Source organism: Prionailurus viverrinus, chromosome A3 (assembly GCF_022837055.1).
Source record: "Prionailurus viverrinus isolate Anna chromosome A3, UM_Priviv_1.0, whole genome shotgun sequence".
NCBI lineage: Eukaryota > Metazoa > Chordata > Mammalia > Carnivora > Felidae > Prionailurus > Prionailurus viverrinus.
In genome coordinates this window covers 11,581,009-11,602,053 of record NC_062563.1, presented here as the reverse complement: position 1 = coordinate 11,602,053, position 21,045 = coordinate 11,581,009, and the positions used below count along the sequence as shown (strand labels likewise).

Here is a 21,045-nt window from a genome sequence, read left to right as displayed (position 1 = left end):
GCACAGCATTTTGGTGGCTTTTCTGGGTGCCCGTGAGAAGCCAAAGCTGCCTCTCCTTTGGCAAGTGTTTGGAGCCGCTTCAAGTCAGACGGGTTTCATTTTTAATTTCATCTCTAATAGTTACTGAGTGATCTTAGGAAAATCATTTCACGTCTTTGGGCCTCCTTTTCTTGTATGAAATAGGGACGGCAATAATCCCGACCCTACTGGGTTGTAAAACGTAACAAGCACAGTGTTCGGTGTCTAGTCAATGCTCAAAACTTGCTGGTGAGCCAGGGGTATCTGGGGCACCATCCTGTCCCTCAAAGTGCTCACAGTTTGGTAGGAAAGGTAGACGAGTGAACAGGGGATTCAACACAGGCCGTGGAGAAATCCTGAGACATCATGCTTAGGGTCCATTGGCTCTTAGCCTCCATTTACATTAGCCTGGCCTTCTGGCTAGAGTCTGTGGAGGCTGGGAAGCTACAGGCTTCATCTCGCAGCCTCCTTTGTAGCTCAGTTCTGTAGGCTCCTTGGGTCCCCCCAGCCAGATGCTCTCCTGTGAGATTCAGGAAATGGAGGCCATCCCTGTTTTGCCTTGGCGTGCGCGCTCTCTCTCTCTCTCTCTCTCTCTCTCTCTCTCTGCTAGCAAGCACGGTCATGGGCTGCATTTTCTTGCAGCAACATAACATTCCTGGTTACCAGTTTGGGGGAGGGGTGTCTATAAATGGTATTGGTGGCCTCCTGATCTCTGAATCGCTGCTCGGTGGTATATTCTCAAAACCTGCGGTTCCCTTCTTTGCCTCCTGATTCCCCACCACCCTGAGCGGCTGAGGTGGAGCTCCCCTGAGGAGCCAGTTCCGCTGTGTTGTTCTGGAGCCCCTCCAGCCCTACTGCTGATTTGGTGGGCGCCCGATTCCCTGGATTCCATCCTTACTGTGCAAAATACCTGGAGGGGTTTCTGGTTCCTGCACACAGGGTCTGGCTCGCACACAGGGCGCTGTCAGACCCCAGCGGGTACCTAAACCAGACTTAGGGGATCAGGGAGGCTTAGGAAGGCCACGACACCTCAGCGGAATCCTGAAGGGCGTTTGTGGGATTGTCAGACAAGAGATGGGGGTGGGGGAGGGAAGAACACCCCAAGCAGACGGCCCAGCTGTGCAAAGGCTCCACGAGAGCATACACAGCATGCTGCAGAAGTGAGAGCAGTTGAGGCCGGCTGGAACGGAGGGGCCACAGGGGAGAGGTCGCCGGACCAAGCAGAGGTTTTAAGGCCAGCCATGGTGTTTGGGCTTCCTCCTGAAGGTGATGGGAGCTACATCTGACAGCTGCAGGAAATGGGGAATGTGCCCGCTGTGGGAAGCCGGATTTGGGGATGAGAGAGTGCCAACACGGGGCAGCCAGTGAGGAGGCAAGTGTTGAAGGACGTTGAGGATGAGACTCCCTGGCCTTGGTGACCAACGGAGCTGGGAGCGTGGAGGGGAGGCATTTTGGGTGATGCTTGGGCTTCTGGCTTTGGCCATTGGGCAGATGGTGGGGGGCTCCTATGAGAAGGGAGACGGGGGCAGAGGAGCTGTTGGGGGAAGCTGCTGAGTTCACTCTGGGTGAGTTGGAGGTTGCCTGGAGGCCATCCAGGAGCAGGCATCTGGGAAACACGCAGGCCTGGGTCAGAGACATGCGATGTAGACAGCGGCCATGGCTTTCGGGAAAACGAGATTCCCAGGGAGCGAATGAAATATTCATTCAATAAACATGGTGGGGGGATCCTGAGACAAATCCTACTTGTTCATTTCTTTTTTGTTTTCTAGGTTTATTTATTTATTTTGAGAGAGAGAGAGAGAGAGAGAGAGAGGGAGAGAGAGAGAGAGAGGGAGAGAGAGAGAGAGAGAGCGCATGAGTGTGCACAGGGGAAGGGCAGAGAGAGAGAACCCCAAGCAGGCTCTGCACTGTTGGCACAGAGCCCAATGCAGGGCTCAAACTCACAAATCGTGAGATCATGACCTGAGCCGAAATGGAGTCTGGTGCTTAACCGACCGAGCCACCCAGGCACCCCGATATTTGTTCATTTCTAAATATGCGGCACCGGGCCTAGGGCCTGGGTGCTTGTCAGATAAACCAGAAAGACGCACTGGGGCCGAGCCACGAGCCTGGGCTGGGTTCTATCAGGAAGAGACGGGGTGAGGTTCCCATGGTCAAGTGTGTGAGGCCTGTGTTTGAGAGCAGGTCCTCTGTGTGCTTGCTGGAGGGCCCTGGCCCAGACATTTTCCCTCCGAGTCTCAGTTTCCTCATCTGGAAATTGGTCACGAAGGGACGTGGTGAAGAGTCAGCGATGCCTGTGGAGGCCTGTAACTTTTGGAGCACAAGGGGTGGGGCAGGGACACGAGCTGCTGTGAAGGCAGGGCTGCGGGGGACGGTTCAGTGCCCAAGAAGGGAGTCACCTCCTTCCTGGTGCTGCAGGGACATGGGGGACGGGAGAGGGAAATTAGGATCTGCCTGGCAGACACATCCACAGCTGTGTCCCACGTGGGAAAGGAGACCTTAGTCCCGCCCAGGCTCCTTCCCCCCACAGCCAGCCGGAGCGGGGCGGGCGGGAGGGGGAGGCTCATCCCCCTCACCATGGGGTGGAGGAGGGGGCCAGATGACAGGAACCTTCTCCGAAGTACCTCAGAGCAGCTGGCTCGAGGTCCTGGCCTCAGTCCGGGCCCCATATCCTGACTCACGATTGGGCTGTGATTAGGAGCTTCCCCGGCCGCCCTATTAGGCTGGGCCTGGGGTGCAGACTGCAGGCCCAGGGGGCTGAACCTGGCCCTCGGGTGGGCTTTGTTGGGCCCACAGAGAATTTTTTAATGAACGGAGCCATTAAAAAATGTGTAGATGCTTTCTAAGAATCTGTCTCCAGCTCCCCTTGGAAATCAGAGGGTCTGAAGATCTGATTGCCCGGGGTCCTCATTCCCAAGGGGCCAAACTCAGCTTAGGGTGTGTGCCCCAGTCCCCACCGCTCCTTCTTGTCTCTCCAAAACTGAGGTCAAGGAAGCGTAACTATTGATTGTCGGACCCTGACCTGCTTTCTCGATTTAAAATCCCCGCTGGCCCCTGGTGGCAGAGCGTTCTCAACGGGAGCCAGTCTCGTGTTCTCGCATACCACCAGGGCCCTGGCCTGGTTCCAGCTCTGAGCTGCCTATTCTGTGCCTCACGTGGACTTCTCGGAGCCACTGTTCTCTTCCCCCCTTTGCCCCACAAGGCCCGGCACCACGCCCTGGGGGTAGGGGGTGGGGGATGGGCTGAGACTTGGCTGGGGCCAGCTGGACCCGTGGGAGGCCGACCCACATCTGCTCTGAGATGTGTCAGCTGGGCCTGGTCACACTCTCCGTAGCTCATCCCTGAGGCATGTGGGACCAGGCGCTGTGCTTTCGACCCAGCCAGGGTGGCGGCGGGGGCCAAGCCTGGGGATGTGAAGGCTGCACGCGGCCTCATATTTCAGCTGCGGCTGCATTGGCCGAAAAGAGGCAAGGAGGAGGGGAGAGACACAGAGCTGCTGTAGCAGAAAGTACCCAAAACACAGACGTGGAAAAACCTGAATTCACACCCTTAGTTGCTGCGTGACCTTGGGCAAGTCACTTTACCTCTCTGAGCCTCCCGATCAAGAGGGAGCCAAGGACACGCTAGGAGCCAAGGACACGCCCAGTAGCGGTAACGTGGCTGATGCGGGGCCTCAATGCCAGAGGGGCGGCCGAGAATAGAGGGGAAAAATCAAAGACTTTGGGGCCATACCAACCTGCCACTTACGAGTTGGATGGCCTTGGGTAAGTCACTTCTCTAGCTGGACCCCGCAGTGAAGGTTGTAAGCTCTGGTCCAGCTAAATCCTCACCAAATTATGCTGAGGGACAAAAAGAATCCATTCAGTCCATGAATATTCACTGGGCACTTCCTGATGTCAGGCACTGGGACACAGCAAGACACAAGACCGTCAATGTCGCTGTCGCCGTGGAGTTCGCACTTCTGTGGGGTTAGCAAACAGTAAACAAGATAAATAAACTGTGTTATATTTGAAATAAGCAGTGCTACAGAAAGAAATAAAGCCAGAAAAGGAGGTGGGGCATTCTGGGGATTTAAATAGGTGGGTCGGGGACAGCCTCACTGAGCAGGTGACATGGGGGCAACAATCTGTAGGAGGTGAGGGAAGGTGCCGCTAGGGAAAGGGTTTTCCAGGCAGAGGGGACAGCCAGTGCAAAGGCTCTGAGGCGGGGTGCAGCAAGGAGGAGGCTGGTATGGTTGGAGCACAGGGAGGGAGGGAGAGCGGGAGGAGGTGAGGGCAGCGAGGGGATGCGGGCAGAACGCGTAGGGCCTTGTGGGTCATGGTAAGGACTTTGGCTTTTTCTCTGCATGAGGTGGGAGCCATAGAGGGTTCTGAGCAGAGGGGGGACATGCCTGACTTGGGTTTTCACAGGATTCTTCTGGCTGCAAGTAGAGAATGGCCAGTAGAGGCCGGGGTGGACGCAGGAAAAACAGAGGGGAAGTGACTGGAGTGGTCGGCCCTCTGTGTAGTGATCATGTTCCTCCCAATGCCTTCATGGCTTCCCATTGCCCCTGGACAAAGCCCAAAGCTCCTTAGCATGACATTCAAGGCCCCTATTGCTTGACCCAGGCCTCAACGCTCCCCGTCCCTAGCCCCCCAACCTTTCCACCCCAACCTAACTAGGTATGTGTTCTTCCTCCGCTGCTCCCGGAGCTGTCTCTCCTGTCCCTTGCTGTTCCCCTTCTTGCCCCTCTTGGCGACCTAGCTCATGTGCGGCTGAGCCTCATTAGGAAAATGAGAGAGGTTCCCAAAGACGGGCAGGAGAGGGCCAGCTTTCATCTCCTTCCTCCTCAAACACCCTCCAGGGCCTCTGCCAGATAAGGGCAGGTGCGGGAGGTGAAAGCCAGGCTGTGTTCCATATGTCTGCTGCGTGACTTGGGGCAGGTCGCATGCCCTCTCTGGGCCTTGGTATTCCTGCCCTATAAAATGGGGAGGATAATGAACCTTCTCAGAGGTGGTTCAAACGATGGTGCCTGTGAATTCGGGGGCTGTTGCCGTGGGAGTCATGGCATCCTGGAAAAGGTGTGAGGTCACATTTCTTCCCAGCCACGCAGGCCCACGCAGGATGGGTCTGAGCTGATGCCAGGGATATCTTGGGGGAGGGATGCCTTAGGCAGCCCTGGGCATCTCCAACCTGGATGTCCTTGAGTTACCTAAGCACTCACCGTGTGTCCAGTCTGTGCCTGGGTAGGGACAGAGGCCAGAGGGCTTGGGTTCAAATCCCGACTCTGGGTAGCTGTGCTATCTGGGCAAGTCGACCCCTCGGTTTCCTCTTCTATGAAAGGGGAGAATAAGAGTATTCACCTCCTCGGGTGGTAAGAGAAGCCAGGGAGATGATGTAAATAATATACCTAGCATGTGGAGTAAGCACCTTATCAGTGCCAGATATTATTATTATTATTTTGTTTGTTTTAATTATTATTATCACTGCTATTTGCCAGCTCTTGGCCTCAAGCCTGTCACTTGCCTCCCTGTGCCTCAGTTTCCCCCTCTGTGAGGTGGAGTAAATAGCACAGCTGCCCTCACAGAGTTTTCTTGAGGGTTGAGTGAGTCGAATATGTGTAAACGGTGCCTGGGGCAGGGAATGCGCTCGGTGACTTTTTCAAAGATTTCAAGTGCAGAATTTATTTAATTCAGTACCATAAGTCACCACTGATCTATGAATAGTCCCTCGGAAATCTTTCTGTTGTCCCTCTAGTCACACAAACATCCATTTGGTGTAAAATCGAACTTAACAAAATAAATGAGAGGAGGAAGAGAATCCCAGCCTCCGGACATTCACTGCCACACAGTGGGGTGACGAGGGGTACGCGTGCTTGTGGAGGGAGAGTCACACAGTCGTGTTAACATGGCAAGTGACTGTGACCGTGGGGCTGGGTGAACTTGGGCAGGCCCCTGCCCTTCTTGAGCCCTCCCTCTCTTCTTTACAGTGGGTGTCACAGCTTCCCGCCTGCTCTGTCTAGCTCAGGTCTAGCTCATCCCACCCATCGTTTATTAAGCGCCTCCTGCATGCAAAGCCAGATTTGTCACCTCCCTCTCCCGGTCCAGCCTTCCCTCCCAGGAGGCAGGGTTGGGTGCTGCCGTTTTTTCCAGAGAGAACAGTGAGGCCGGGGAGGCTGGGGATGCGGGCTGAGGGAGGGAAGGAAGTGGGGGGCTGGGGCAGGCTGTGCTGACGCAGCTGTGATGTCAGAGACTGGCCGCAGGAGGTGGCCAGCCCAGTGCTAATGGCTCTCTGCTGGCCTGGCCTAGTGCCTCCCCGGGGAAGGGCCCGCCGCCCCCCTTAACCCCTTCCCGGCCTCTTTTTCCCAGACAGCCTTCCCCCGGGCCTGGCCTTGCCCACAAGATTCCCAGATTTCACAACTGGGGCTGGCGCTGAATCATGTACAGTAAGTCCGGAGAGAGAAACTCCTGGCTGCCCAGCGTCCCTGGGACAGGACAGCCGCCAACCTGCTGGCTCCCTCTCCCTGTGGGCAGGGCCAGTGGCTGCCAGGGGGCCAGGGGGCCAGGGGTCACCCCTCCAGGCTGCTGCCCAGCTCGGGGGCGTCAGACAGGACACTCAACCTCTCTGGGCTATGCCAGGAATCGTGGGGTGGGGAGGGCTGGGGGGTGGGGGTGGTGGTCATGGTGGCCTGGAGCGAGTCCCTTACCTCCCTGAGCTGCATTCTGGAGAACGGGATGATCACAGGACTGGCCTCACGGGGTCGCCGAGAGGGCTGGGTGAGGTCTGCGCACAGCGCCTGATAAAAACAGGATGGTTGTTATGATGCTGTTCTTGGTGACACTCTTCAAGACCCTGGAGGGATGATCCAGTCCTTCGGGTGACATCTCCTCCGGAACTCCCCCCCCCCCCCCCCACCCCGTGAAGTGAATTACGCTTCTCTTTTGAACACTTCTTCGTTTGCTGAACACCACCATGTTCCAGGTGCCCTGCCGGGGCCTGGAGATCCGACAGTGAGCCAAACGGACAAAAACCCCTCTGTTCTCACGGAGCCTGTATTGTCATTGAGGGAATCAGGAGTTTGAGATTCTCTCAGAGTGGTCAGGGCTCTGGAGGAAATAAAACAGGGTGTGAAGGACAGAGGCTGGGAAGTCCCCTCTGAGGAGGGGACATTGGACCAGAGACCGAAACAAAGGGAAGAAGCCAGTGTGGGAAGGTCTGAGGGGACAGCGTTCCAGGCCCGAAGGCTAGGCGATGGGAATCAGGACGTGTTTGGGGATCAGCTAGGCCGGTGTGGCTGGAGGAGGGGGGGTGGGGGGAGGGGTACGAAGGGAGCTTGGTAAGGCGGCCACGCGCCCTGAGCCCTGGACCAGCTCTCGGAACCCACAGCTCTTCCTAAGCGTGGTGCCGCCTGGGCCCCGACCCATACCCGCGGGGGCAGCGACAGTCCCAGCCTCTAACAAGGACCTGGCCTCTTTCCATCCCAGGATCGCCATGGAGGGCCAGGCCCGCTGGGACTCTGACTCCCTCCCTTAAGTGGGGGCGAAGCCCAGAGGGCTTCGGTCAGGTGGCCACGGGGAAGCCGAGGACCTGGGTCAGACCTGAGTGTGAGCCTCCCTGCCTCCTGCTAGCTCAGGGCTTTGGCATTTGCATCTCAGGGCCTCAGTGTCCCCACCTGTGAGATGGGCATGATGCTGCCTCCTGGAGGGATTAAAAGAAGGAAGAGGGGTTCCAGCTTCAGTATCTGTCCTCGCTCCCCCTCCCTAGCCCAGGGCTGAGCCCTGCATGGAAAGAAACTTCTAGGGGTCCCCAGGGACTAGGCTCTGTGTTTACAGCTGGACCAAGAGAAGGACGTGTGTGTGTGTGTGTATGTGTGTGTTGGTGGTGGGGTGGGGGTGGGGGCTAGATCAAGACCGGGGGCCACAAGAGAGGGAGGAGAGAAGGGGTGGGCTTCCAGGGCAGGGGGCGGTCGGAGCCTGATAATGGGGCCCGCGTGGGGGGTGGGGCACCATGAGCCGAGCGTGTTTTAAAAATCATTTCTCCCTAGAAAAGTCCTTCACCATTTTGCTCAGGTCATGGAGGCCAGGGTGACTGACAGCATGGGTAGCTGTGGCCTCATTTGTCACTTTTTCTCTCCAACTGAGGCAGCGGGGGTGAGGGGGGGATGAAATGGGCAGATTTCATAGCGTCTGTGGGCGTGTGAGAAATAACACAGTCCCTGTGGGATAGGCCAGGTTCTTATCCCCATCGTACAGATGAAGAGACTGAGGCCCCGAGTGGGGAGGAGCGTTGCCCACGTCTCCCCTCCAGGGGATCGGCAGAGATGTGATTGAACCCCAGCCCGTGTGGCTTGTGACTGCTCAGCCCCAACAGCCCCCTAATGCCCCACCTCCGGTACAGGGGATCTGGGGGCCGGGATGGCGGTCAAAGGCAGATGCCTATGGCATGTTGGGCCCTACACATCTGGAAAGGAGCCTGGGGTTGAATCAGCACCAGGTGCGACCCCTCTCCGTCCTCCCCCAGGCTGGGAGTAATTACCTGCCCAGGTTAATAGTGCCCACTTCCTGCCGCCTTTCATCAAGGCTCCGGGGTTGCCAGGCAGTAATTAACCCTCAGAGCACCTCTCTGAAGTTGGCACTGGAGGCAGACATGTTATTAAACCCATTTTTTTTTACAGGTGGGTAAACTGAGGCAGAACTCATTGTGGCCTGGGAGCCTGTTGTACCCTCATTACTCAGCAGCCCTAATCAGCCTCCACTTTTCTTCCCAGGAAGCACAGGGCCTACCCCCAGGCCCCCGAGGGCCAGGCTGTAGGTGAGAAGCTTGTAAGTCCTGGACGCTCCTTATTCCTGCCCTCTCACCTCTCAGAAGCACAGGAGCATGGGCTTGGGGCCAGATGGAAGGAGCTGAGAGATCTGGCTCTGCTCTGTGACCCTGGGCAAGTTACTGCCTTTCTCTGGATCCCAGTTACCTCCTCGGTAAAAAAGAGAGTGATCGAAGCCACTTTGAGGGTTTTTCTGAGGCAAAAAGCATGGAGCCCACCTCTAAGCCATCTCCCCTCCCTCTCCTTGCACTGGCCACACTGGCCTCACTGTTCCTTGAGCACTCAAGGCACTTCCAACCTCAGGGCCTTTGCATGTGCAATGCCATCTGCCTGGAATGTCCTTCCTTAATGACTGACTCCTTCTCATCTTTCTCTGGTCAAATGTCATCTCCTCAACCTAGAGATCCCCCCAACCCCTCACCCTGTTTTTCTTTTAATGTTTATTTTTGAGAGAGACAGAGAGAGACAGAGAGAGAGAGGAGAGGAGGGGCAGAGAGGGAGATGCAGAATCAGAAGCAGGCTCCAGGCTCCGAGCTGCCAGCACAGAGCCCGGCATGGGGCTTGAACTCACAGACTGCAAGATCATGACCTGAGCCGAAGTCGGCTGCTTAACTGATTGAGCCACCCAGGCACCCCACCCTGTGTTATTTTCTTAAAGCATCTATGAATGCAACTCATTATTTACCTTGTTTGTTTCCTTCTCAGCTCCACCGGGGCAGGGATTCTGTCTGCTTCATTAGCCACGTATTCCCAGCGCTCGGCTCACTGTCAGGCACACAGTAGGTGCTTATAAAACAATCACTTCCTCCACCTCTCTCCTTGCTAACTGCAAGGTCAACTATTGGCTGTGTGACCCTGTGAACTTCTCCCCCGCACCCCCCTTGTTAACTAAGGATAGACTAGGCATCATTCTCTAGAAGGACTCAGGTAGCTTTGACATTCCCAGGACCTCACTTCGCATCTCCCCAGGTAATGGGGTTTGAGAGCAAGGAGGGCGAGGGAAAACAGAGCTCTCTCGGCTGCCTCTCTGCCCCCTCCCCTGTTGCCTCACGTTGCTGGGCTCTCTTTGGGCAGATCCCCACGACCAGCCACCCCTCCCTTGGCATGTCTGTTAGCACCCTTGGGGGAAAGAATTTGGAAAGGGGAGGAAGAGAGAGAAAAGAAACCAAGGGTGCAAGGGGATGGTTCCCACACCTGTGTAAATAATTTGTCATCTTAAAACTCATCAAATATGCTCACCTTTAATGCCTGGTTCTTGGGCTTGTTTTCCTTGGCAGAACCCCCACAGGAGTGGAATTTCGGCCGAAGGGAGCCCAATTGTCATCTTCTAAGCATGTTCCCAGGCTAGGGGGCCAGGGGCGGCTCTGGCTGACGCTCCACTTCCGCCCTCAGAAGTACCGGAAGGTTCCTGGGATTTAGGGAGCAGCCGCCAGTTCTGGAAGCTGTCCCAGAATTCTGGAATGTTGGAATTCATACGGCCTCCTGCCCATTTTCCAGAGGAGGAACGTGAGGGCCAGAGAGGGGAAGGGGTTGGCCTGAGGTCACACAGCATGCTGGGATGAGCGAGGGTTTGCCAGGAGAAGGTGGGAAGTTTATGAACAGGTGAGTAGCCATTTCTCATTTTCAGGTAGTAGCATCCCAGTTTCCTGCTGGAGAAAGTCCTCTTCCCCCATGACAGTCCCTGAGGTTTGGGTGGGATGCCCCACAACCCTGTTTCTAGGAAGGGGTGCATGACCAGGTCTGGCTCCAGTGATTAGCCCAGGGGGGGTGGGCATGTACCTGAGCCTGGCCTGTGAAGCTCAATCCTGGGACTTTGGTTGCTGGCAATTATTTGTGAAGGTGCAATTCTCCCATTGGATTGAGGGTGAGGGAGAGAGAGCCTGAGGCATCAGAAGACATTACAAGGAAGAGGCTGCCCGAGAGAGAACATGGAGCTGGATAGGGTTTGAACGCCTGGAGCCAGCTGTACCTGAACGCAGACACCCTTGGGCTTTATAGTTTTGTGAGGCACTACATTTCCCATTTTTGGCTGAAGACAGTTGAGCTTGTTTTCTGTCACTTGCACACAAAAGGTCCTGACTGACCCAAAGGACCGGTGGGGGGCAGGTGGGGAAAAGATTCTAGGTATCATTCAAGAGACAGGGAGGAGGAGGAGGAGGCACCCCTGACATGAGTTTAGGAGTTGGCCGGTGGTCAGGGTGGGAGAAGGGTGTATCCCCAGCAGAGGGAACCACCAGTGCAGAATCCCAGAGGGGTGACTCATTCATGGGGGCTAACGATGTGCCAGGTTTGTGTTGGGGGCCAAGGGACACAGGGATGAAAAAGGCAAAATCGCACCCAGCTATGCCCCGACTGCTCCCGCTGAACGTGGGCTCTTGTGCTTTCGGAGCTGAGCCTCCACACGCCCTCGCTCTTGTGTCTGCTGTGCCCTGCTGGCACGTTGCCTCCGACAGTCGGGTGTTCTACTAACTGGTGAGGGGCACCGTCTGCCCACACGACATTGTGTGCGCGCACAGAGCGACAGATCACATTCCCACCGGCAATTGTATGAAAGCCTCAGCTGCTTTCCCAACTTCACCAGCACCTGGTGCGGTCAGGTTTGGGTTTTTTTTTCTTTTTCTTTTTCTTTTTTAAAAAATTTTAGCCATTCCTAGTAGGAGTACAATGGTATATGTCATTATGGTATTAACTTGAATTTCCCTAACGATGAATGATGGCAAGCGTCTTTTATGTGCGTATTTGTCGTCTGTTTATTTTCTTTGGTGTCGTGTCTGTTCAAATTTTTTGTCCATTTGAAAAATTGGATTGTTTTCCTATTAATGAATTTGGAGAGTTCTTTCTACATTCTGGATGCAAGTCAGTCCTTTGTCAGATATGTGATTTGCAAATATTTCTCCCAGTCTGTGGGCTTGTCCTTTTGTTCTCTTAACAGATAGAGGAATAACATTGTCTTGTTTTCGTGGTGATGATTTTTCTGGTTATCTTTGATTTGTGCCAAGTGTCCTTTGTTTTGTTTTGTTTTTCAAATGTAGGGATAATATAAAGTGTTTCCTTTAAAAAATTTTTTTAATGTTTATTTTTTGAGAGAGAGAGACAGAGAGACAGAGCCTGAGCGAGGGAGGGGCAGAGAGAGAGGGAGACACAGAATCCAAAACAGGCTCCAGGCTCCGAGCTGTCAGCCCAGAGCCCCACGCACGGCTCGAACTCACAAACCGTCAGATCACGACCGGAGCTGAAGTTGGGTGCCTAACTGACTGAGCCACTCAGGCGCCCCAAGTGTTTCCTTTTATAATAAGTGTATTTAAATTAAAAAGTAAGTCAGTGTGGGGGCACCAGGGTGTCTCAACCTGTTAAGCATCCGACTTTCCGACTTTGGCTCAGGTCATGATCTCACTGTTTGTGGGCTCGAGCCTGGTGTTAGGCTTTGTGCTGACAGCTCAGAGCCTGCAGCCTGCTTCGGATTCTGTGTCTCACTCTCTCTCTGCCCCTCTTTTGCTCACACTCTGTCTCTCTCAAAAATGAATAAACATTAAAAAAAATTTTTTTTTAAGTAAGTCAATGTTAAGAAAAATATTAAGTAATAGAATTAGAAAGCAGACTGCACAAAAATCATGAAGGCAGTTACTTGAATAACCAAGTGTGGGCAGCTCCATTTAATTCCATCAGCAAATATCGGTTGAGCACCCACGGTGTGCCAGGCTGTATCTTAGGTACTGGGACACAGTGAAGAGAGAGCAAGAAGAGTAGTTCCCGCCCTTTGGTGATGATTGCTCTCCAGCGAGCCTCCTCTTTATCCTTCAAAACCCAACTTGGATAGCCCTTCCTTACCACACTGTATTGAAATTTTCTGTTTGTGTGGGTGTCTTCCTGGGAAAGAGTATGTCTGACAGCTTCTGATTGGGTTGCATAGAGCCTGGTGCACAGATTCCCAATAAATAGTGCCTCGTAGAGTAGACACTATTATGAGATGCCAGAGAGGAGTTTGCTGATTTCATTGGTTGAGATCAGCCAAGTCTGCCCTGGTGAGCTAGCCTGAAGCCCCTCTCGGCTGCATGCTGGGCTGGCCCCATGCAAATCAAGGTCATCCTCCTTGGCCGTGTCTCCCACTAACAAAGACATCAAGAGAAAATACTTCACAAACCCGATGTCGTCATCTCCTCTCTTTGCTTCCCATCCAGGGTCCATGGATGCCATCTTTGAGTGACTCATTGATCCCACAAATACTTGCCAGGCAACTCTTCGCTCTGACCTGGCCCCGGTGACCACTTCACCTGGCCTCCTGCTACCCTTCCTCCGTTTCCTCCACTCCAGCACCTCAGCCTGCTTCTGTTCCTCCAACACAGCAGACTTGTTCCCACCTCCGGGCCTTTGCACTTGCTGTTCCCTCTCTCAGGAACTCTCTTCTTTTTTCTTTTTTTTTTTTTTTTAACGTTTATTTATTATTGAGAGACAGAGAGACACAGAGCGTGAGCAGGGGAGGCAGGCTCCAGGCTCTGAGCTGTCAGCACAGAGCCCGACGCGGGGCTCGAACTCACGAACTGTGAGATCATGACCTGAGCCGAAGTCAGTCGCCTAGCCGACTGAGCCACCCAGGCGCCCCCCCCCCCCTTCCTTTTTTAAAATACAATGTATTGTCAAGTTGGCTAACATATAGCATATCCAGTGTGCTCTTGGTTTTGGCGGAAGATTCCCGTGGTTCATCGCTTACATACAACACCCAGTGCTCATCCCAACAAGCGCCCTCCTCAATGCCCATCACCCATTTTCCCCTCTCCCCTGCCCCCCCATCAACTCTCAGTTTGTCCTCTGGATTTAAGAGTCTCTGATGGGTTGCCTCTCTCCCTCTCTGTGTGTAACTGGTTTTTTTCCCCTTCCCTTCCCCCGTGGTCTTCTATTAAGTTTCTCAAGTTCCACATATGAGGGAAAACATATGATATCTATCCTTCTCTGACCGACTTATTTCATTTAGTGTAACACCTTCCAGTTCCGTCTACGTTGCTGCAGATGGCAGGATTCCATACTTTCTCATTGCCAAGTAGTATTCCATTGTGTATATAAACCACATCTTCTTTATCCATTCATCAGTTGATGGGCATTTAGGCTCTTTCCATAGTTTGGCGATTGTTGAAAGTGCTGCTATAAACATTGGGGTACAAGCACCCCTATGCGTCAGCACTCCTGCATCCCTTGGGTAAACTCCTAGCAGTGCTACTGCTGGGTCATAGGGTAGGTCTATTTTTAGTTTTTTTGAGGAACCTCCACACTGTTTTCCAGAGCGGCTGGAACCCTCTTCGTCTATCTCTTTGGGAACCTGGGTATTTCTCCACATTCAGTTCTGAGCTTAAACGACCCCTCCTCAGAGACCCTCCCAGGCCATACCATCCAAAGCCTTCCCCCCTTTCTCCCCTCTGCTTTTTATTGTATCATTCTAATTATTTTCTTTGTAGCACCCAAGACTCTGATATTGGAGTTTGGTTCTGTGTTCACTTGTATTTTTGTCTGTGTCCCCCACTAGAGTGTCAGTATCACAAAGGATTTTGGTCGGCCATTTGCGTCCCCAGTACTTGGCACAGTGAGTGAATGAGTGTGTGAGCTCGCCCTCCTCAAGATGCACTCCAAGCAGAGTTGAGCTCATCAGCTCATGTGTCTGGCGAAGGGGCCCCTAGGCGCCTTCAGACTGGGCCCACGTGTCCTCCTCCTGGCCCCCATCCGGCCCCTGTGCCCAGCCCAACACTGGGTGCTGCTCACTGGACCCACCCAGGCTTGTGTTCTGCCAGCTGCCCAGCCTAGGTGGCTGTTCCGGCATCCCCGGAGCTGGCCTGTTGTTCCCAGGACCTCACGAGCTGTGGGCCACCGAAGGGCCCGGAGATAGCTGTGTGGCAGGCAGGCACCCTGAGCGATCTCACTCTGAGAGTCGTCTCGCCTCCTTTCCGTCCTCCTGATTCTGCCACGGGAAGGCGAGGCTCCGCTTGGGGCCCGTGTGTCTCTATCGCCTTTTTCTACCACCTGCTCTTTCTTTTTAAGACACACAGCAGACCCCGGCGTCAAGCCGGGAGCAGCTATGGTGTCTGGCTTTGCTTCACTTCGTGTAATCTGCTAAATACCTTTGATTCACAGCAAGTGACGTAGGTTGGGCTCCTCTAGAAGTGGATCCCTAAGAAAATACTTTGAAGGCAAATAGTTTATTTGGGAGGGGACTCCCAGAAACACTGGCAGGGAAGTGGGGGGACGTGAGGAAGGGCAGCCAGTGCAGAGTGTAATCGAGCAAGTAACCTCTTCGGGCACCTGCTGCGGGCCTGGTGTAGACCGTGTGCCTCTGAGTTATCCCACTGGGGCGGGGGGGGGGGGCGGTCAGGGTGGAGATGTTGCTGAGGAATGTCGACGTCCTCTCCTGCCAGTTCACGGTCGAGGGCGCCTCCCTGGAGCGTCCGTTCCCAGCACCTCCCGCCTGCCCAGGTGGGCAGAGCCCGCAGGTAAAGGGCAGGTGCTGGCTGCTGGAATTTGGTCTGTGGGAGGGGAGGTGGGCAGAGCGCCGACAGCAAATACCTCACCCTCAATACCGGTTTCTCATTTAAAGCAGAGATTTAAAAGTTTCCTTTAAAACTAGATTTAAAAAAATTTTAAAGCACATTGACTTAAAGAAAAAAAGCATGTGGGGGGCCTGGGGGCTCAGCCGGTTAAGCATCCGACTCTTGGTTTCCGCTCAGGTCATGATCTCACGGTTTGTGGGTTCGGGCCCCACATCGGGCTCTGCATTGCCAACGCGGAGCCTGCTTGGGATCCTCTCTCTCTCCTTCTCTCTCTGGCCCTCCCCGGCTTGTACTCTCTCTCTCTCTCAAAATAAAGAAAGAAACATAAAAGCACTTTTTAGAAAAAGTATGTATGTAGTGCACAGGGGAAACGCTGAATTTGGCAAGCGCTATTTTCGAGGGCTCCGTCTCCTTTGTGACCCACCAAAATGGGTGTGTGCGGGGTGGTGAAGAGACCCCCCCCCCCAGATCCCCCCCTGTGTAGCTGCTCCACACCCTACGGCATTGCCCGGTGCTCCTGGGAGTCTTGGAAATGGGCTAGGAAGTTTGGAGCCCTTTGTGACGCAGGTCTGTCCTCTCTGGGCCTGTCTGTTCAAAGGGTATGTTCTGAAGTCCCAGGAAAGAGTACATTTGCAAAAATGGGCAAGACACTTCTGAAGAAGAAAACCTAAGAGAAGGACCTGTTCGTCCAGACATTAGAATAGATGACGGAGGCACAGAGAATGAAACAGTGTGCTACTGACACAGCAGCGTGTAAGTACATCAAGGAAATAGACTGGAAATTAGCTCCTAATGGATGCAAAAGGCTTTGGAAAAGGGAAGCCATCACTTAACATGGGATGTTGTGGATTACGTCTGGGCTGGGGCAGTGGCTTCCCAATAGGCTCCCCATCCTTGGCCCTGCTCTCAGATCCACCTGCAGGGGTACTGGGGAGAGTCACCCTCATGGGCCCCAGAGATCCCATGTCTCCCCTGGAAATGTCAGAGGCCCCCAGTTCAAGATGACTTAAATAAGAGGTGGCCCCGAAGAGGATTCCTCCCTTTGGAATTCTCTTCGATTCTTCCGATTAACCCATGGGGAGAGCCTCATGTGGCTGCTGGTGGAACCTTAACACCTCTGCAGGTCTCCCTCAGTTCCCTTTACGAGGCAAGCAGGCCTGGACCCAGAGCCCTAGGCAGGCCGCGGAATCCAGCTAGAACTTAGTCGTGCAGTTTTCCATCATTGCTTTTAAGGTTGCTTTCCCTTTCTAGTTATAATGCAAATTTCCCTTTAAAAATCATTTCGGGGGCTCCTGGGCGGCTCAGTCGGTTAAGCAGTCAACTTTGGCTCAGGTCAGGCTCTGTGCCGACAGCTCAGAGCCTGGATCCTGCTTCAGATTCTGTGTCTCCCTCTCTGTCTGCCCCTCCCCTGCTAGCACGCGCTCTCTCTCTGTCTCTCTGTCTCTCCGTCTCTCTGTCTCTCTCTCTCAAAAAGTCAGTTGAGTGTCCGACCTTGGCTTGGGTCATGATTTCATGGTTTGTGGGTTCAAGCCCCGCATTGGGTTCTCTGCTGTCAGTGCGGAGCCTGCTCCATTTCCCTCTCTCTCTGCCCCTGCCCTGCTTGTGCTGTCCCTCTCTCTCTCTCAAAAATAAATAAACATTAAAAAAAAATAAAAATCATTTCACTGACACATGCTACAGAAGGATGAACCTCCAAAACATGATGCTAAGTGAAAGAATTAAGACTTAGAAGATCTCCTATTTTATTTTATTTTATTTTTAAATTTTTATTTATTTTTGCTTTTTGAGAGAGACAGAGACAGAATGCGAGTGGGTTGGGGCAGAGAGAGAGGGAGACACAGAATCGGAAGTAGGCTCCAGGCTCCGAGCTGTCAGCACAGAGCCCGACGTGGGGCTCGAACTCACGGACCGTGAGATCATGACCTGAGCCGAGGTCGGTCGTTTAACCAACAGAACTAGAACTACCCAGGCGCCCCAGAGAAGGTCTCCTATTATATGATGCCATTTCTGTGAAATATCCACAGTAGAAGAATCTATGGAGACAGGAAGCTGATGGGGGTTGTGGGGGGACTGGAGAACTGGGAGCAAGTGCATGATGGGTGCGGGGTCTCCTTCTCGGGTGACGAAAACGTTTTGCAATCAGTTAGAGGTGGTGGTTGCACAACGTTGTGAATGTACCGAATGCCACTGAATTGTTCACTTTGAAATGGTTGATTTGATGTTACGTGAATTTTACCTAAGTGAATTATTTTTTAAAAACCAACCAAGCCAAAAGGAAAAAAATCAGTTTACTTCATAGAAAGTCCTAATGTCTTTAAAGATGTCTTTTAAGTGCGGTGTAGGAGTCACTGGCTAAGACGATTGCTCTCACCTCCTGGCCTTGGCTCATGCCGTGCCCAGGCCTGGAATGCCCTCTCTGCTCACTGACAGAATCCTGCCCATCCCTGGGAGTTCAGGCCAAGCCTCTCCTCTGCGGGAAGCCCTCCTGATTACGCAGGCCCATCGGGTGACTGGAGCGGTCAGGTGGGCCCAGTCCTACAGCCCTTTAGACCCAGGTGTGAAACCCAAACCAGCTGCTTACTAGCAGGGTGGAGTCTCTTAACTTTGGGCACATTGCTTAACATCCCCAAGAGGGCCTCAGTTTCCTCATCTTTAAAATGGGTCTCATGGGGCACTTGGGTGGCTCAGTTGGTTGAGTGTCCGACTCTTGATTTCAGCTCAGGTCATGATCCCAGGGTCATGGATCCCAGGATCTGCGCTGGGCATGGAACCTTCTTAAGATATTCTCTCTCTCTCTCTCTCTCTCTCTCTCTCTCTCTCTCTCTCTCTCCCCTCCTCCTCCTCCTCCTCCACCTGCCTCCCCCACTCATGCTCTCTCTCTCTCAAATAAAAGAATAAACTAAAGAACATGTAAAGAAATAAAATGGGGTTCATGATAATTCTTGTTTCACAAGATTGAGTTACTACATAGAAAGTCTGTGGACAGGGCGTGCCTGGGTGGCTCAGTAGGTTAAGCGGCGACTCTCGATTTTGGCTCAGGTCATGATCTCACAGCTTGTGAGTGCGAGCCGCACGTTGAGCTCTGCACTAACCGTGTGGAGCCTGCTTGGGATTCCCTCTCTCTCTCTCTCTCTCTCTGCCCCTCCCCGCTCTTGCACCCGCTCTCTCTCTCTCTTTGTCAAAAAAAATAAATAACCTTGAAAAAAAAAAGAAAGAAAGAAAGCCTGTGGACAGGGCCTGGGGCTGAGTAGGTCAAGTGCTGATCACACCATAATTGAGTTTATTTGCCTCCTGTTTCCTGAACTGTAAGCAAGGGCTCAACCCTCAGCATCTCTGTATCCATAGTTTCCACACAGGGCTCACAAACAGTGGGTTCCCAAGAAAGGCATGTTGACTGATGCCCAGAGGAATTCCTAGAATCCCGTCTGTTCTCCCCAACTCCACTGCCCTTACCCTGGTCTAGCCCCCTTCATTGCTTGCCTGGACTATTGCAGTCACCTCCTTCCTGGTCTCCTGGCTTCTGTCCTGCACCCTCCACCCCCAAGCCATTCTCCATATACAGCCAGAGGGATCTCATTAGAACTGAAGTCAGATCCTGTCTCTCCCCTGCTCAGAACGTTGCCACGGCCCCACCTTGTGCAGAGGAAAAACTGAAGTTCTCCCCGTGGCCCATAAGGCTCTGTTTTGCCTGCCCACATCCCCTGTAGCCCACCCCCCCTTAACCCCTCACTCCCCCCCCCCCCCCAAGTCTCTCTCTTCTTGGCTCTGGCCGTGACAGTCTCCTTGCTGCGGCTCTAAAACTCCAGGCCTTTGTGCCTGATATTCCCTTTGCTGGGGACCCTCTTCCCCAGATGTCATTCACTGCTCACTTCCTTACCTCCTTTCATCCTTGGCTCTAACGTCCCCTGTTCAGGGGCTTTCAGGGAAAGCTTTCCCTGGCTTTCCAGATCTTACTGGGTTCCAGAACTCGCTTCTTCCCTCAGGGAAGGACCGTGGCCGGGGTCCTGGGCCCCGTCCCATTCTCGGGCAGAGGGGAGGCTCCCGGGCCTCTTTCTGGACTTGGGGCCTGGGGTCGGCAGTGGAGGCCGGTGGCACCCAGGCTCGATCTGGCGGAGGCCTCCGCTCCCTTGCCATGGGAGGGGCCCTGGCCTGCTCCCACGGGCTTCCAGGGTACAGATGGGAAAGCCCCACGTCCTCCTCCACTTACCTGGCTGGGGCTGACTCAGACCCTCACCCCTGGCCAGAGGGAGCCGCAGCTGCCCCACCCGCCCCCTTGATGGGAAACAGCACTGCCAGGGCCCGGCTGGGCCAAACACTGACTCACCTCACCCCGCCCAGCCTCTGCCACTGGAAATCACACCTCCCTCTGGCCAGAGACGCTCCAGCCCTTTGCTCCCAGGGGAGAGTTCCCACTGTGCGCCTTTGCCCGGGCTGTGCCTTGGCTGGCAGTGCTCTTCTTCTGCCTGGAGCCCTCCTGTTCCTTCAAGCCCAGCCTGGGGGCCATCTCCCGCCGGGCAACGTTAGAGATGCCTCTGGCCCGAAGGGTAGAGGGGTGGTGGGAGAGCTGACACTAATACACTAATAATACTCTCACCCTACTAATAATAGCTATTACGCAGCAATAATGGTAACTAGCCATGCGTACCATGCACCAGGCATAGTACTACACGCTTTATTGTATTGACTCAATCGACCATCACAGCAATCTCACACGGTAGAGACTCTCGTTTTCCCAAGGCACAGAGTGGTAGGTAACCAGCCCAAGGTCCCCAGCTGGTGAGCAGGAGGATTTGAATCTAGGCAGCCTGGATGTCAGACTCGCACAGCAGATCCGAAGAACAGAGTGGGGGTGGCCCTGAGGCTGGCACCCAAGGAGCTAGGGAGGGAGGTGATGCAAGCCCTGGGTTCTGTGTCAGGGGCCCCTCCTGCCACCCGTGCAGACTGGCCCTCGGTCCCTCTGTCAAGGTGAACCCTCAGAACACAGGTTCCGGGCAAGCCACCAACAGCCTCTGAAAGGGAATTTACACATACAGAGCAGGGGCCATGGTCTGGGCACTGAAGCCACGAACCCGTGGAGCAACCCTGCGCAGTAAGGACAGTCACTAACATCCGTTTTACAGATGGAGGAGACTGTGGCCCAGAGAGTAGCAGGAGTTGGCCAAGTTCACAGAGCCAGGCTGTGGCAGAGGCTGAGTTCAAACCCGGGATCGATCTGCCACCACAAGGCCAGAGTCCCTTCTACTGGGAGGTGACACCACCTCTCACTGAAGAACAGGACGGGACCCAGATGTCAGAAAGAGCCTGGAACTTCAGTTCTCATTGCCTCCCCTCTCCAGCATCCCACTAACCTCCACCCATCCATCCATTCATGTATCTATCTGTCTGCTCTTCCATCCGTCCACGCACTCATCCACCATCCAGACATCTATCCGCCCTTCCTCCTGTCATTCTATCTGGCTCTTTCATTCACCCCTCCCTCCGTCTACCCCGCTTCCATCCACCCATCCTTCTGTTCCTCTGCCTACCCACTTTCCTATCCCTCCACCTTCCATCCTTTTATCTGTTCATCCATCCACCCACCCATCCATCTACCTACTCACCCATCCACCCATACATTCGTCCACACATCCGTCTATCCCTCCACACATCCGTTCATCCATACATCCCACAAAAGTTTATTTAACTGATGGCTGCTGT

General features: G+C 54.0%; 1 long non-coding RNA gene across 1 annotated transcript; it reads right to left on the bottom strand.

The window, feature by feature from the left end:
• Positions 1-1,964: 1,964 nt before the first annotated feature.
• LOC125162203 (uncharacterized) lies at positions 1,965-10,188 on the bottom strand. The gene is made up of 4 exons (XR_007150928.1): positions 10,058-10,188; positions 9,504-9,583; positions 6,704-6,793; positions 1,965-3,979 (listed from the first exon to the last, which is right to left on the bottom strand). It is a non-coding gene; the product is annotated as an uncharacterized LOC125162203 (long non-coding RNA).
• Positions 10,189-21,045: the final 10,857 nt, after the last annotated feature.